Here is a 15047-nt window from a genome sequence, read left to right on the forward strand (position 1 = left end):
GTAAAACACACACACACACACACACACACACACACACACACATGCTCACACACACCAACATTCACACAAAGCTGTCTTCAGAGTACAGAAATATTTCTGTTACAGAAACGTTTCCCTCTAATTCTGAACTGTAAAGTAAACACCCACCAAACACCACCGTAGTACATGTGGTTCAGGTGAAGGAGGACGGTGTGAGGGAATGGTCAAAGTCACTGGGGAAAAAAAGAATGTAAATCCAGTAAAAAGAAGGTGACAAGGTATTTGGTGAAGCACATTTGGTCACACCAAAAAAAATGTAAAAATCCAAGGTTTACGTCTCACTAAAAAGGTTCCTCTCTCTAAATGAGGTTTTTGTTATTCTGTCCATTTCCTGCAGAGTCTCCTCAGCCTTATGTCAACAAAAGGCAAACATCTGTGTCAGTTTTTGGTCAGCAGTAACAGGATTTTGAATTATGAGCTAAATTCAGTGTTTAGAGAACAGTAACTCATGAAAGGACATGTGAGACAACACAGTCAATGTAAATCCATCACAGTTACACAGCTGAGGATGGCACATGTGTTTAATGAGACCATCTGTGACACAGTAGCACACTGTGGAAGAAAGAACAAGTTAAACAGTAAAACTCTCCACCCAGTGTGAATTATCTCACACACACACACACACACACACACACACACACACACAAACACAAATATACCCACCCCCACCCCCACTCCCTTTCCGTGCACCCTGTCATTTTAAGCCTGGTGGACTCTTTCCAGGTTTTGCTTGGAACAGTTTTTAAAAACGTATTTATATCTTCAAACTCTGAGACGCCTTGTCATTAGGAGGCCTCATATAGCAGCGAGGCTGGTTCCACCCATCACAGCTCCACTCCCACACCCCTTTTTCTCCACATCGTCCTCTCTCAGTGAGGCCAGTACCTTTGTGGTTTTGCCTAAATAGTGGCAGAAGAAGGTCTCATGGCTTCTTCATGTCGGTGTTATATTTAACAAGTGTATCCAAACACAACTTGATTTATTTTTAAATCCATTTGCTGATCATTTCTTTGCAGCCACATCGTACAGTTGCAGACATCAATAATAAACCGACAGTGGCTTAAACAGGCAGCCACATTCACCATCTAGTTCCCACTGAAACCATTAACTAAACTCCATTAACCTCCAAACATCACTTTTGCTCTTTGGATTTCCCTTAAGTAGCTTTTGTTAAAATTGAAAGAAATATTTCCAGAGGAATGTAAGCACTATCAGTCAGTTTTATACCTCTTATGTAATGGTAATGTTGTTGCCAAAACATCATTTTTGGTGGTATATCTTCTAAAAGCTTTTGCAGCTAGTATAAAGTAAAGAGGGCCAGAAGGGTCTCAGTAGATGCCGTGCTGCTTGCTAACACTTCAGCATTCATGGCATTGACTGATAAAGTCTCTGCTGAGGACTGGCAGTTATGGATTTGCATGGTCCCAGCAGCTTTTATAACAGCAAAACATTATACTGAAATTATGACAATGTAATTACCAAGATCAGAAAATGCATTCTTGAAATCTTCTACTTACTTGTTTGGGGGGGGGGGGGGGGGGGGGGGGGGCTATTGTGGATCACTAGTTCTACAAATGTTACTGGGTGACAAAACTGGTGAGTACCCACTGGGGCTGATTGCAGTGCTTTGAAGCTTTAAAGCTCCTACTGTGGCCATGGTAATCAATGTCCAAATAATGTCCACATCAGTATTTCAAGGCTGTTTTTATGTCTCTGCCCTGTCAGCATGGAGTTAACGCGACATCTCAAGACCGTCTTGAAGGATTTTCTTCAAACTTCTGACAAATGTCCACTTGGACTCAAGGATGAATTAATTAGATTGTGACTGTAAGAGGTCAAAGGTCAGTGGTCACTGTGACCTTACATCCTTCCCTTTATTGTCTGGGAATATATCTGAGGAACACCTTGAGGGAATTTCTTAAAAATTGGTACAAATGTCCACTTGAACTCAAGGATGAGCTGATTGGATTTTGGTGGTCATAGGTCAAGGTAACTGTAACCTTATGTTCGTCCCGTTTTCATGAACATAATATCTCAAGAGCTCCTTCAGGGAATTTCTTCAAAGCTGTTTGCCTTCATACGCTAATTATGACATTTCCCACAAATGTCTAATGAGATACGAGAAGTGACGTGATATTTCATATGTAAAAATAGTCTTTAAGTGAAGACATGTTTCACAAGTACCATTTACATGTAGTTGGTGGTAATTACAAAGTGATGAAAATGACACTGTGATAATTTGCATGAAAACAGCACTTGCGAATTATCACATACTCACCATGAAATTTGGAGGTAATTTGCAGGTAAATTTCAAATAACCTGATTTGTAATTACCGCCAGCTAGATGAAAATGGTACTTGCTAATTATCACAGAATTCACCATGAAATCTGGGAGTAATGTAGAAGTAATCTGAGGGTAATTTCTATGAAATTTCAAATATATTGGTTTGTAATTACCACCTATTTACCATGAAATTATGTGACCTGGTTGAAACTGAGGCATCGTCATTACATATATAGTATGAGTCTGGAATCTGGACATACATGGATGTAAATGGAAAATTGATTGGTCGGTGGAGGCATACAAGCATGAGACGGTAATACTGATTTTTCTTGAAGATAAGGAGGGGGTGTTGCATCAGCTGCACCAAAAAAGAAGGAAAAGTCTTAAATAAATGGTAAGAGATTGTACTCCTCTATGACATATAATTAATTGCAAAAACTGTGCTCACAAAAACCACATGCATGTGTGTGATACAAACTAACACAACAATATTCACAAGTGGAAAACCCCCCATGCAAGGGAGCATTTCTACACAGGCTCAACCCTCTGTATACGCTTACAGCTGCTCAAGGCAGTGGTGGAAAAGACAGTGGCTCATGTCTCCCGACGTCTCCTCATCTCTCATTAGACTCATGGTGACAATAACAGCATTTCAGTAAGTAATGACTCCAGGTCTGAGGAAAGTACACAACATCAGGTCTGGGTTAGCTATTTTTAAAATGACACTGTCTGTTTAATATGTTTGGATTTATGAGCGCCCACTAATTTCTTGTTAGTTTACTGTTACATTTCCAAAATTAAACTGAAACAAAGAAACAAACAAAATCATTTGAAATGTTAAATGTATCAGGGATCCATTGATGATTTAGTGGTTTATGTGTCTTTTATATCGGGGCAATCTTACTGCTTGACTAAATCATCTTGAGTGGAACAATGAAATAGGAAAGGGAAGGAGGAAGGTGCAGTGTGGGTAAGGAAGCAACACAGGGAGAAAAGGAATGGGAAGAGGTGAAGGGGGGCAGGAGGAGGAGGGAGTCTGGGAGGAGCTCCAGTAGTCAAAGGAGGAGGTGGAGGTAAAATTGGTGTGTAATTACTCTCTTACTCTCTTAAATTAGAGGGGAGGACAGTGCTGCCGACCTCCTGCTGGTGCCTGATGTCTGCACCAGCATCTCTCCTCCACTCTCTCCCTCCCTTTTATTCCTCCCCTCCTCTCCTCTCCTCTCCTCTCCTCTCCTCTCCTCTCCTCTCCTCTCCTCTCCTCTTCCAGGAGTATCACAGAAAGGTTTTCTGTGAGTCAACCATGATGCAATGGGAATCTGGGACAATAATTTTCATTTATAAACTGCCAAAGTAGCTTTTAGGTTATGCAAGAGTCATTTTGCTCCAACTGGTTATGAACTAAAATGACAATCTGCATCTCAAAGAAAACAAGGTGTCTCTATAAACAGGATGAAGGATTGAAGTATCATTGATTTTAATATGTTTTATGAACAGTGCAGAGAAGGTTCACATCCAGCTGATACAGAGCAACATCAGCATTCATTCACAGTCATGTGTCTTGGTCACCTGGCAAATGTTGTCAAATATCCATTCTTCTTTTAGCTCCGTTTTGGTCACCACCAACTGAAAAATATCCGTCTCTTTAACAGCTTCTTTAAATGATCCACCATTTTTTTCCCTCCAAGAGAGGAAACAGAATACAGAACACAGTTTGTATAATATGTTTTTAAAATGCTTGAAGATTGAGTCATTACTAAAGTACATGGCCCCAATCAGACAGAGTGCAGTTTTTGAAGGAGAGGCATCTTATTTCCTGTGTTTTTTTTTATATTAATGAGAAAAGTTTGGAGCCGACTAACAGTCCTCAGAGGGACAGAGAAAGAGAGCACTCATGTGGACTGACTTCCGTGATATTTTTGACAACATAAAAGAATTCAGAAAATCAGTCTAATATTTGATCATGTGGTCAGTTATAGTTGACTAATGTATGTAAATTTAAGAACATTGATTACATGACCTGAAACAAGCCACAATTTAAGGCCAACCACCCGAAGGGATTATAATTTCTGATTTTGAGACCCATACCCACACCTCTACCGGTCCCTGAAGGCTACCTTTTAAATGATTTTGGATAGTGTTTGCTTTCAATTTCATTTCCATGGGTCATGCATAAACGTGCACACAGAATATCCTTCACTAGGGACACAAACACTATTTCCCGCCCACAGTCTAACCCTTGATCAGGATCTTAATTCTTATGACCTGGACAGCCCGTTTAATTGATTAACTACAGTGCCTGTGATTGTAGCTGCAGTCTGTGCATCACTAGCACATCACTATATTTACTTAATTTTTTTTTCTGCAAATAGATAACTTAGTTTGCCATTTGGTGTTAGACAGGTAGTGCGAGAACTAAAACAATAAGTTGTGGGCCAAAAGCTGAAAGACACTCAAGCATCCTGTAGAGCAGAGAGGAACTGTAAAATCAGATGATAATCCTCTGTAGTTTGTCACTATGAGCAACCTTTCCTGTCCCAATGTCACGTAAAACAGTGACAATATAAACACTGATTAAAGTCCAGCTTTAAAGTTGAAACTCTTCCATCTCTGGCAGTGTGGTAATCTACAAAAGCAGGATAGACAGGAGGAGGAGACAGATTTTGACAGACTCAGAGTGAGAGGCTTTGTTATTTCGAGGAAGCAACAGTGTCTGCTTATATCTACATATTGAACTCCAAAAAAAGAAAAAAAACAATGAACCTGGGGGTGATTCAGTGTTTTTGTGCAAAAAAATATTAGCAATGTGTGTCTCTTTCTGCCTCTCATTCCACATCTAAGCTCTTTACACCCCCTCACATTACAGTGTCTCCTTTTTTCACATTCCATTTATTTAGCTGACAGTTTTATCTAAAGTGACTTACAATAAGTGCATTCAGCCATGAGGATACACACCGAAAATGGCAAGAATCATGCAAATACATGAACTTAAACATCAAATATGCAGAACTGCTTCAAGTGAGGGAAGATGTGTAGAGTTTCTGCTGTCCTGATGTCAATCGGGAGCTTGTTCTACCACAGAGACAAGACAGCAGACAGTCATGATTTTGTAGCTGGACACCCTCGTAGTCAGGGAGTAGCAAGCCAGTTGGCAGAGGTGTGTGTGGTTTGACCATGTCCTGGATGTAGGAAGGCCTGAGCCTTTCACAGTACGGCCCACATTTCCACGTCTCCACAGTTACTGCTACTGTGTACTGTCTTTGAGTGTATTATTTGCTTTCAGCACAGTCTTTAATTGAGCTCTTCCAGTTTTAGTTCTGATCGGAATTCCAACTGAGCTGATTCTGTGCATAGATAAACATGAAGATGCAGGTCGACTAGTAAACATTAGCTCTTGGTGATGCATTTTGCTCCCTGAGGGGTCATTTGAGGATAAAATGTGTCTGTCAGAATATTTTAGCAGTGGGACAACACAGCCGAAATGGCAGGCCACCAGCATTTAGTTGGTGAAGGGGAAACTCATTTTCATTATGCTCTTTTGGTACAGTACTGTATGTGCTGCTCTCCTCAGCTTCTGCCAGACTGGATATTTTAGCTCCACAAATATTTCTTGAAGGCAGAGCCTCTCAGGAGGGAGAAGAAATATCTTCTTGGTTAATTAAGCTTTAACAGTGCCAAAGGACCTCAGTTTTTTATTTGGATAAAAACCATTAGACTAATTCCCAGTGTGAAAACCAACAGGACGAGAGGAGACGTGTGTATTTGAACAAGTCATACATTCTGCATCGTGGACAGTCTGTAGTCTGTCTCACAAACACCCTGACACCCCAGTCCTTTATTTTGAGTTTCAAAGGTTGGCAAGTTAAAACTGAGTCACATTTAGCCAATGATGATGTGACAATATTGGGACAGTGAGATTGGATATCAGAGAAGCAGCAGGGGAAAACAATTTCGAGCACTGACTGTAAATTAGTGGACAGAGCCACCTGGATGTCACCAATTTCTAGACAATTGTTTTGAAGCCACAAGTTTGGCATTACGGGGGCTGTTATCTTTTTTTTTTTTTTTTTTTGCGCCTAGAGCATGTGCAGCACTGAAAGCATGGAGCTGGTGAGTGACAAGTGTGACTTGGGCGGTGCTTGGTTTTAGTTTGTCCGTTAAGCAGGAGCCTGCTGGGTCTCAGTTTTTCTTGTATTACAACTAAACAGTACACTAAAATATGTTCCTGAAAACACGAAGTAGGCAATGTAGTAACAGGATCTTGATCCATATTTGATTTGTAGTCAACTTTCAGGAGGCTCTATTGGAAACCAGAAATGCACTGAATTACTTGCAGCCCACTTTTGCAGCTGCTGCCTGCAGTGGTCTTCCTCAATACTGGACCATTTAAAAAAATATTGTCCTCATTGGTCACTTGGAAGCACACACATTGCAAAATAGGGTCCAGGTTGAAAAAGCTACCTTTTAAAGGATAAAGCTGGTGTTATTCTGTATTATCATATTGTCAATAAATCCCATGAAATGATCAAAACGAACGATGAAGATGGTCATCCTGTCTGCTAACATGAAAATATAACCATTCTATATTTGAGAATTAACATTACAGTTAGTTTCTCTGACATTTGGGGAGTTGACTTTGGATATATATCAATTTTTCAATTTAGTGGACAGACTGGTCTGGTTTCATGTCAAAGTCTGTTTCCAAATTGATTTGTGTTTCCCTGAAAGCGATGCTGAACCCAACCTTAGCCCTAACTCCAACAAATCTCTCTGAAATGTGCTGTGTGCATGGAATTAACTCAAAATAAACTACACTTTGTGTATTCATGGAAGGATCCCAGTGACAGTGTCACTCGTTGATGGGTTTTATTTACTTTTATTTTTTTATGTAATTGTGGCACACAGGGGTGAGATACATCAGGTTTTCACACACAGACATAGTAGGATCAATTCATTGAGTCTGATCTTTTCAAGAGTTGACATTATGAAAAATTAAGACTATTTACAGGCCCTTTCTTTGATGTTAACATTTAGCATTAATTGCCCACGAGCATTGTAAGATAAAGTGGATTTACCAGAGATCATATTATATTTTTCAATAATAGCTTTTATTGATTTTATTAAGAGACACTTCCAAAATAGGTGTTATTGGCTGTCTCACTTGCTCCCTGTCTGTTTTCCATTGTCCTTATTCAAAGCCACAGTCAATTCATGTAATTACAAGATTTCTTAAGAACAGCAATGGTGCACACGCACAATTAATTAATTCATTTTTCCATACAGTTAAGCCCCAGCCTAATGATCCAATAGACTGCAGCAGACCCTGCCGCCTTCATAACTTATTCATATCCATGTGAAAATAAATAATAATAAATTTCACATGAATGAGGTTTTAATAGAATTTCCAAGGACACCCTTTAGTGTCCCTAGAAATGTTCCTTTTCCAGTTCCTTCTAGGCTTAATGATAAGATAAGAAGAACCATGTACTGAATACTATATGGATATTGCATGTAACTGTGACTGTGTGTGCACTGGTACCAACAGAGACGCAAAGTCACATCCCCTCCTGTGTGCCTCATAGGATCTTACTTATGGAAGCAATATGAACTGTAGTCAATGGTGAGAGACAGATGAGACACCACACACACACACACACACACACACACACACGCACACGCACACACACACACACACACACACACGCACATACAAAGTGACATGGTTAACAAGAAGTGGATGGAGCTGCCATGTACTCAGCTTTTATAAGTAGAACAAATTGCTGGCCTTGACCTTATTTATAAACACACTTTACATACAGTATATTTACACACACATGCACACACACACACACACACACACACACACACACACACACACACACACACACACACACACACACACACACACACATACACACACACACACACTCACTACAAGCATTCTCCATTCACTCATGTTAATCTAGTGTAGCGTTACTATAATCTTATTAACCCCCCGCGGTCTTGCCTTTCTGTACCTATCTACATTTTAGCTGTATATTACATAATAATAAAACATGGCAACAGTTTCCTGGAGTTACACAACATATAACACATAAAAGTAACAACAATAGCTTAGGCAGGGTTTTGGCTGCTGACTATATAACACTGAACTTCACTTCGATCATCAAGCAGTTTGCATAATGCAGACAGTATGTGCAGATTAAAGAATACAAACAGAGCCGTGGTACTAATACTGATGGAGGAGGGGATGATGGAGGGGTGTTCCTGAGTGGATTAATGCTCCTGAGACATCATGAACACACTGTAATGTACATACTGGAATCCAGTGGAATCCAACCCGCCTACTCGGGTGAGACTAAAGAGTTCTGCACAACATTTAGTTTGTGTACAGTAAAACACAAAATGTAGGTACTAAGAGGAATTCCATATTGTTCTAACTGCTAATACATTTGAGATACATTTCCTTTAAACTCCAGACAAAACTGAAAATACTGAATATACAGCAAAGCATTCAATAGAAGGGCAAGTTCAATCATGACTTATGTGTTATGTTCTTACAGTGTCCGTGATTGGACGCCTGGAAATTTTGAGATTTTTTTTTATCACTGGAATGACATGTGTGACTCCAGAAAAATGATTTGAGAAACATGTTGTCTTTACTTAGACATTATTTTTACAGAGAGAACTGACAGAGAGCTGGAGATTATGATGTTACAGTGAAGTTGACCCTTGACCTGTATGATATGAAATGCATTACTTAGTATTTACTATTACTATTAGTAATTTGTGTGAAATGTTGCCATAATAAGCATTTGAATTCTTGAATTATGGCCAAAAACATGCTTTGTGAGGTCACAGTGACCTTTAATCACCAAAATTAAATAAATTAATCTTTGAGTTCAAGTGGACATTTGTGCCAGCTGTAATGAAATTCCCTCCAGGTGTACCTGAGGTATTGCGTTCACAAATATGGGAAGGATGGTGACCTTAAACTTAAACTGACCTTTGTCCTCCAAAATCTAATCAGTTCATCCTTGAGTCCAACTGACATGTTTGCCAAGATTTAAGAAATTCTGTCAAATATTGCGTTAATGAAAATGAGACGTACAAACGTGCAGACGGACAAAATGGACATATAATGCCTCAGAGGCATAACTATGATTCCAAAGCTGTGTTAATGAACTGTAGAATCTGAAATATGGATTATTACACTCAACAAATATGACATTGTTGGATACAACAAATAACACACTGATCAGTAGACTTTCTAGCAGTGTGGCTCTATGGATGGTAATGCTGGTGGTTTGCTAATTTCAAACAGAAAAGATGGCCATAACCCTGTAAAAATTATATCTGAACTCCCCTAAAATATATTGTTACAGAAGTTTTATTTTCAGCACCACAGATACCACTTGTGCTTATTTTGCTATTTTCCTTATTTTGGTACATATATCTATGGTACCCACAGGATGAAACACCGAAATCATCAGTTTAAATTTGGGGGGCATTTTAGAGAGATTATTTTCCATAAAGCAAATGTTGTACATGATGTGACCCATATATGCAGGTGCGATCTTTGCAGTAGATCCAAAAGAGTTAGACAGACAACTGAAACTGTCCATACACTGCTGTCTGATACAGATCTACTCCAGTGTTTTGCAGTTTCTTATGTATTTATATTTCTGTCAACACATCTTGAAAAACTTTTTACTACTCCACTGAAAATCTTACACACTGGCAGCTTGAACAGAAAGACTCAAAACTTGATACCCCAAAGTCCTGCCAGACTCTGTCAGTAAACAGCACACAGGTCATGACCGCTAACCCAGTCTGCCTGTCATGCTTCATATCAAACCAAAGACACAAAGATTACCAACCAGTAAACATAGGTTGATTAGGATAGTATCTATAGTCTATACTTGGTAAATCAGTGTGTAGACGGGGCACTCTTCTCTGCAGCAGCTTGTGATTTAAGCTGATAAGCCTGGCTTACATTTACATGAAAACCCAGCCTGGTGCAGCTTTAAGGAAGCTGGGCAGCTCATTGCAGGGACAGCTGATGTCAGTCATTACTGGTAATCATCTGTATTTGATACTGGCAGCCAGTGATAATGGCTGTGTGTATCAGATGGACTCCTTAATGTGACCATTACATATTTATGGGTAATGATGGTGTGATGATGTGTAAAGGTGAAGCTGTCTGACTGTCGTCATGATATGATCCTGAAGACAAAAAAAACACGATGGACTTCCTGGCAATAAGCATGAGGATGTACTGTAAATGGTCAGTGAAGCATCAGCCCGTAATGTTCAGTGATCACACAGTTAAACAGACAAAAGTCCTCAGAAGATCTGATAATGATATAAAACTTGAAACCCACTGCTTTGGCCTTTTGTCTCAGTTCCTACAGCAACCGCTCTCTCCGGCTTATGTGCTGGGCTTGAATCCACTGGGCCTCTGAGGCCTTGCTGTAAGGAGCCAGCATTTTCAGTTTGCCTCTCTATTTCTATCTTCCTTGGTTAAAAAGAGAGAAGATGCTGTGGCTTCCTTTTCAAGCAATGAGGAAACTTTCTGCGCCTGTGGAGGGGCAGCCCACTCTCACTCCCAGTGCACACTGCAGCTTGGTCAGCGTCCCTGTGCTTCAAACTATGATACTGTAGGTGCCACTCTAGCGTATGTTTTGATGAGCGATCAAAGTCAAGTGAATAAAAGCATGAAGAGTAGGAAAGACTGTGTATGATGGAGTTGGGGTGGATGGATGGGATTCATCAAATAGTCCACACTGACTCCTTTTTGAGTAACATACAAGTTTATGTAACTTGAGAAACTTTCTTATTTTAACCCAAACCTAATCAAGTAGTTTTGTTGCCTCCATCTATCCAAGTAGTTTGTGTGCCTTTAGTTTGAAAGTCTTCCCAGACATCACATTTATTTATTTTTATTGTTGCTAACTTGACCGCAGAGTCGTGCATGTGCAAAACTGACACCTATAGTGTCATAGACGCATTGGGCCCCTCACCAAACTGCCGTATTTGACAGGTTGGGAGTTGGCTATATGCCAACGTCAGCATGCTAACATGCTCACAATCACAATGCTAACCTTAGATATAGAAAAGTAAATGCCAAATTGGCTGCTGTTGTAAGTCTCCATGATACATCAGCACAGTTGCTGTGTTTAGGAGGTCAAGATCTGCTAGCAGACTTCACAACAAATCAACTGTAAGTTGCTTAATTATGAACCGATTTTCATGAAATATGGTTTGTTATAAACATCATATTGCTGGTTACTTGTGAGAATTAAATTCAGTTGCAAGGTAATATCTAAGCTCTATGATAAAACATTAAGTTTCTGAATAGCCACAAATCGCATCCAAATGTAGGCTCTGACATTTTGTGAGAATTTAAGCTCAGTAATTGAATTTGATTCCACTTTTATATTTCATTTCTCAGGTTCTTTGTTCCTCAGTTTTATATTTGGTCATAATCTGACCACAGTCATAACCTGATGATAGTCCTGAAGGAAAAGCCAGGATCACCAAAGCTGTTACAGATCATCCTAAGGGCAACATGAACACCACAGGGGCTCCACAGGGGCCTAAAGCTCAGTTTTGCCCTGTAGCCCCCTCATGGGTTTTTTCTGCCCTATAGTGATGTACAATGATACAACCAAGGTGCTACTCTGAAACTGAGAATCTACCAAGGTGCTCTCCTGAAATTATGGATTACCATTACTTGAATCACTTATGGCTGATCAGGTTAGGTCTCATCAGTTGTACATCATCAGATGATAGATCTGTTGTCTTTCTGCATCGACATTTTCTACTTATTTAATACCTTGTTTCTGTATGATAAATTTCCAGCAACTCTGTTCTATTCATTTCTACAGGAAAAAGCCTGAGTAACATGATGAAAGAGAGGATATGAAGATAAAAATTACGACTTTGAAGGTTACGAAAATGTTGCAGAGTCCCAGCATATCATTACAGAACATGTAGATCCTCCCCAGTCTATTTCCCTGAACAGAAACATGAAATCACCCTGACCACATACACAGTAAAGAGTAGACCATTAAGTTTTGTCCTGAGCCAGCCGCCTCCTGTTTGGCTTCTTTAAATCTGCAGGGCAGCAGGTCTGTCATTATGTGAGCAGGGCTTTGGGTGTGTCTGAAAGGCAGCCAGCCAGAAACTGGAAACCAGGCCACAGCAGCAAAAACATCTGTCCTCCTGACTTCAGTGTGTGATCACACCACCCCCTACTGGCTACAGCTGGTACTACTACAAACTGCTCAGTACATACACAAGTTCATATGTGGAAACTTCTTAACAGTTTCAATAAGTCCCAGTCAGATTGCGGCAAATAACTGAAACGAGTGCAAACTTTCATGTTGCACATGTAACATGTGCCTATTATGTGTTACATTAAATTTATACGTTGAGCTTTAATAGCAAAATCTTGTAGAATAGAATTTAATCCTGTTAATAATTTTACCTTTATTTAATACTTGTAAGGTGTAAATATTTGTGTAATTTTTATATGTTTATGCTTTTATTTGTATCCTCCACATGAGTGTGTGACTGTCAAGTGAAAATCTGTAAATATATTATATTATATATATATGTAATATATTATTATATAGCCTATTTGAGGGAGAGATTTTGACTTCCAGAGTGTATATTTATCTGTATCTGTAGTGTGTGTAATTTTGTAACTAATTTCAAAGCTTGTTATCCTGGTTGGATTTGACTGTTGGCCTGTTATACAGTATGTAGCCTACTGTAACTTATTGTTAACAGCTGCTGAACTTGAGTAAGAAACATCTACCAGCCACTGACAGATAAATCTTCAAATTCACCTTCATTGCCAATATTATTTTGTGTCTGAAATCTCCCAGCCACTTTCATATTTTACCAGCTTTTTCTGGTGTTCAATCTTAATTTTTCTTATTTTTTTTTTGTAAATGGTTTGATTAAGTACATGTGTGCTGCTGGAGCTACTTTTTATTCTCCCAGTGAGGAAATAAAATAAATAAGATATTCACTAAAGCATACGGCCCTGATCAGACAGAGTGAGAGGTGTCCTCTCCAGTAGTTTTGATGAGTGTGATGCTGACTGTGATGCCGACAGACAGAGGGAGTGCTCATGTGGTCTGACAGCTGTATAATATTCTCAACATGACAAAACTACTGATAAAGTCAGTCTGTTATGATAACCTTGAAGTCACCAAAGTAATTACCTGGATCTCAGAGCACAGCAGCTTTGCTACAAATAGATATAACAAGGTAAGAAAGAGGAGTGATCAGACAATCAAACAGGTTTTAAACAAGCCAGATGATCTAAATCAGGGGTCTTCAGTGCTTTTCAGGCCATGGGCCCCTTAGCTGATAAAAAGATGCAGCAGGGATCCACTATTACATATACTGTATTGAATATTTTCAGGTCTTCCCTTGTTTTACACATTCCTATAGCTGTAGGTCAGCCGTATAGCCAATGTTAGGTGCTTTAGCATCACACACTACACTTTCACCAGTGGTTTCTGAGGTGAAATGTACATCAGAATCTCCCCCTGAAGTTGTCTTTGCACTTGGGACAATAATACAGCTGATTGGGCAACATGTTACAATCATGAAATTGTTAATTCAATGTGTATTATCAGATGTATTTTATAATATTTATTTACCCCTTAGGGATCCAGGACCCCCTGTTGAAGACTCATGATCTAAACGACTTCACTTTGAGGTAAAACTGACAGTGAATACATTCACGATGTTGCAAGTAATTCCTCACTACACAAACCATGAGTGTGCACAATTATAACAAGTAGAGTCAGTCAACGCTGGAATATAAATTCACAGTTCAGGTTTGTTTTTTTCTAAGTCTTCCACATGTGTTTGATGAACATGGGAGTTTGTTTGCTGCAAATCCTGGTGTTTGTTGACCCGTTGGACTGATTCTGACTAATTACTTTTACCATTTTTGACAGCAAGCAAGTTTTTTATTTTCACTGAAGCATTCTGAAACAGCAGTGCTGCTGGCTACATTGAGCATGGATGCTTCTGAATGTTTTCCAGATTAGACTTTCACATGTTTCACATGTTCACATGAGCGTGTAGTGTGGGCTTGTTGTGCTTAAAGTAATATGTTGTGTATTGATAACAGATTGATTGGTTGCTTGACTGGCTAGTGTCAAAACAAACCCTTTGTTTTATGTGATGTCTCAGCCTTGCAGCACGCTCTGGTGGTAAAAAAGCTCATTGCTGTCCTTTACTCAGGCTTCATCTGATTTGTACTGATGTGATTACAGTTTTTCATCACGTTTGATGAGCACCAACAGACGTTTAGAATCTACAGCTTCAAAAATATAACCGCATAAACACGAGTTCATATGCACATATATGAAATGAAACTAGTGACACTTTCCAGCAGCAACCTCTGTGGACCAGTCCACATGATATTAATGTTCAGAGGTGCACATGATCTTAAAACAAGAAAACGAACGTGTCTCTCAATAAAGGTTTAGTTACAAGAGTTTAAGTATTCAGATCATTTACTTGAGTAAAAGTATTTATTTCATATTGTAAAAATACTTAACTACAATCCTGCATTCAAAACCTTACTGGAGTAAAAGTATCACAGGATTATCAGCCAAATGTAATTGAAGTAAAAATATTCATGTTGCAGTAAAATGTTCCCTGTCAGTGTTATTTTATCTGGTGTTCTATTAAT

This window comes from Lutjanus erythropterus, chromosome 13, assembly GCF_056507025.1.
Source record: "Lutjanus erythropterus isolate fLutEry1 chromosome 13, fLutEry1.hap2, whole genome shotgun sequence".
Lineage (NCBI taxonomy): Eukaryota > Metazoa > Chordata > Actinopteri > Lutjaniformes > Lutjanidae > Lutjanus > Lutjanus erythropterus.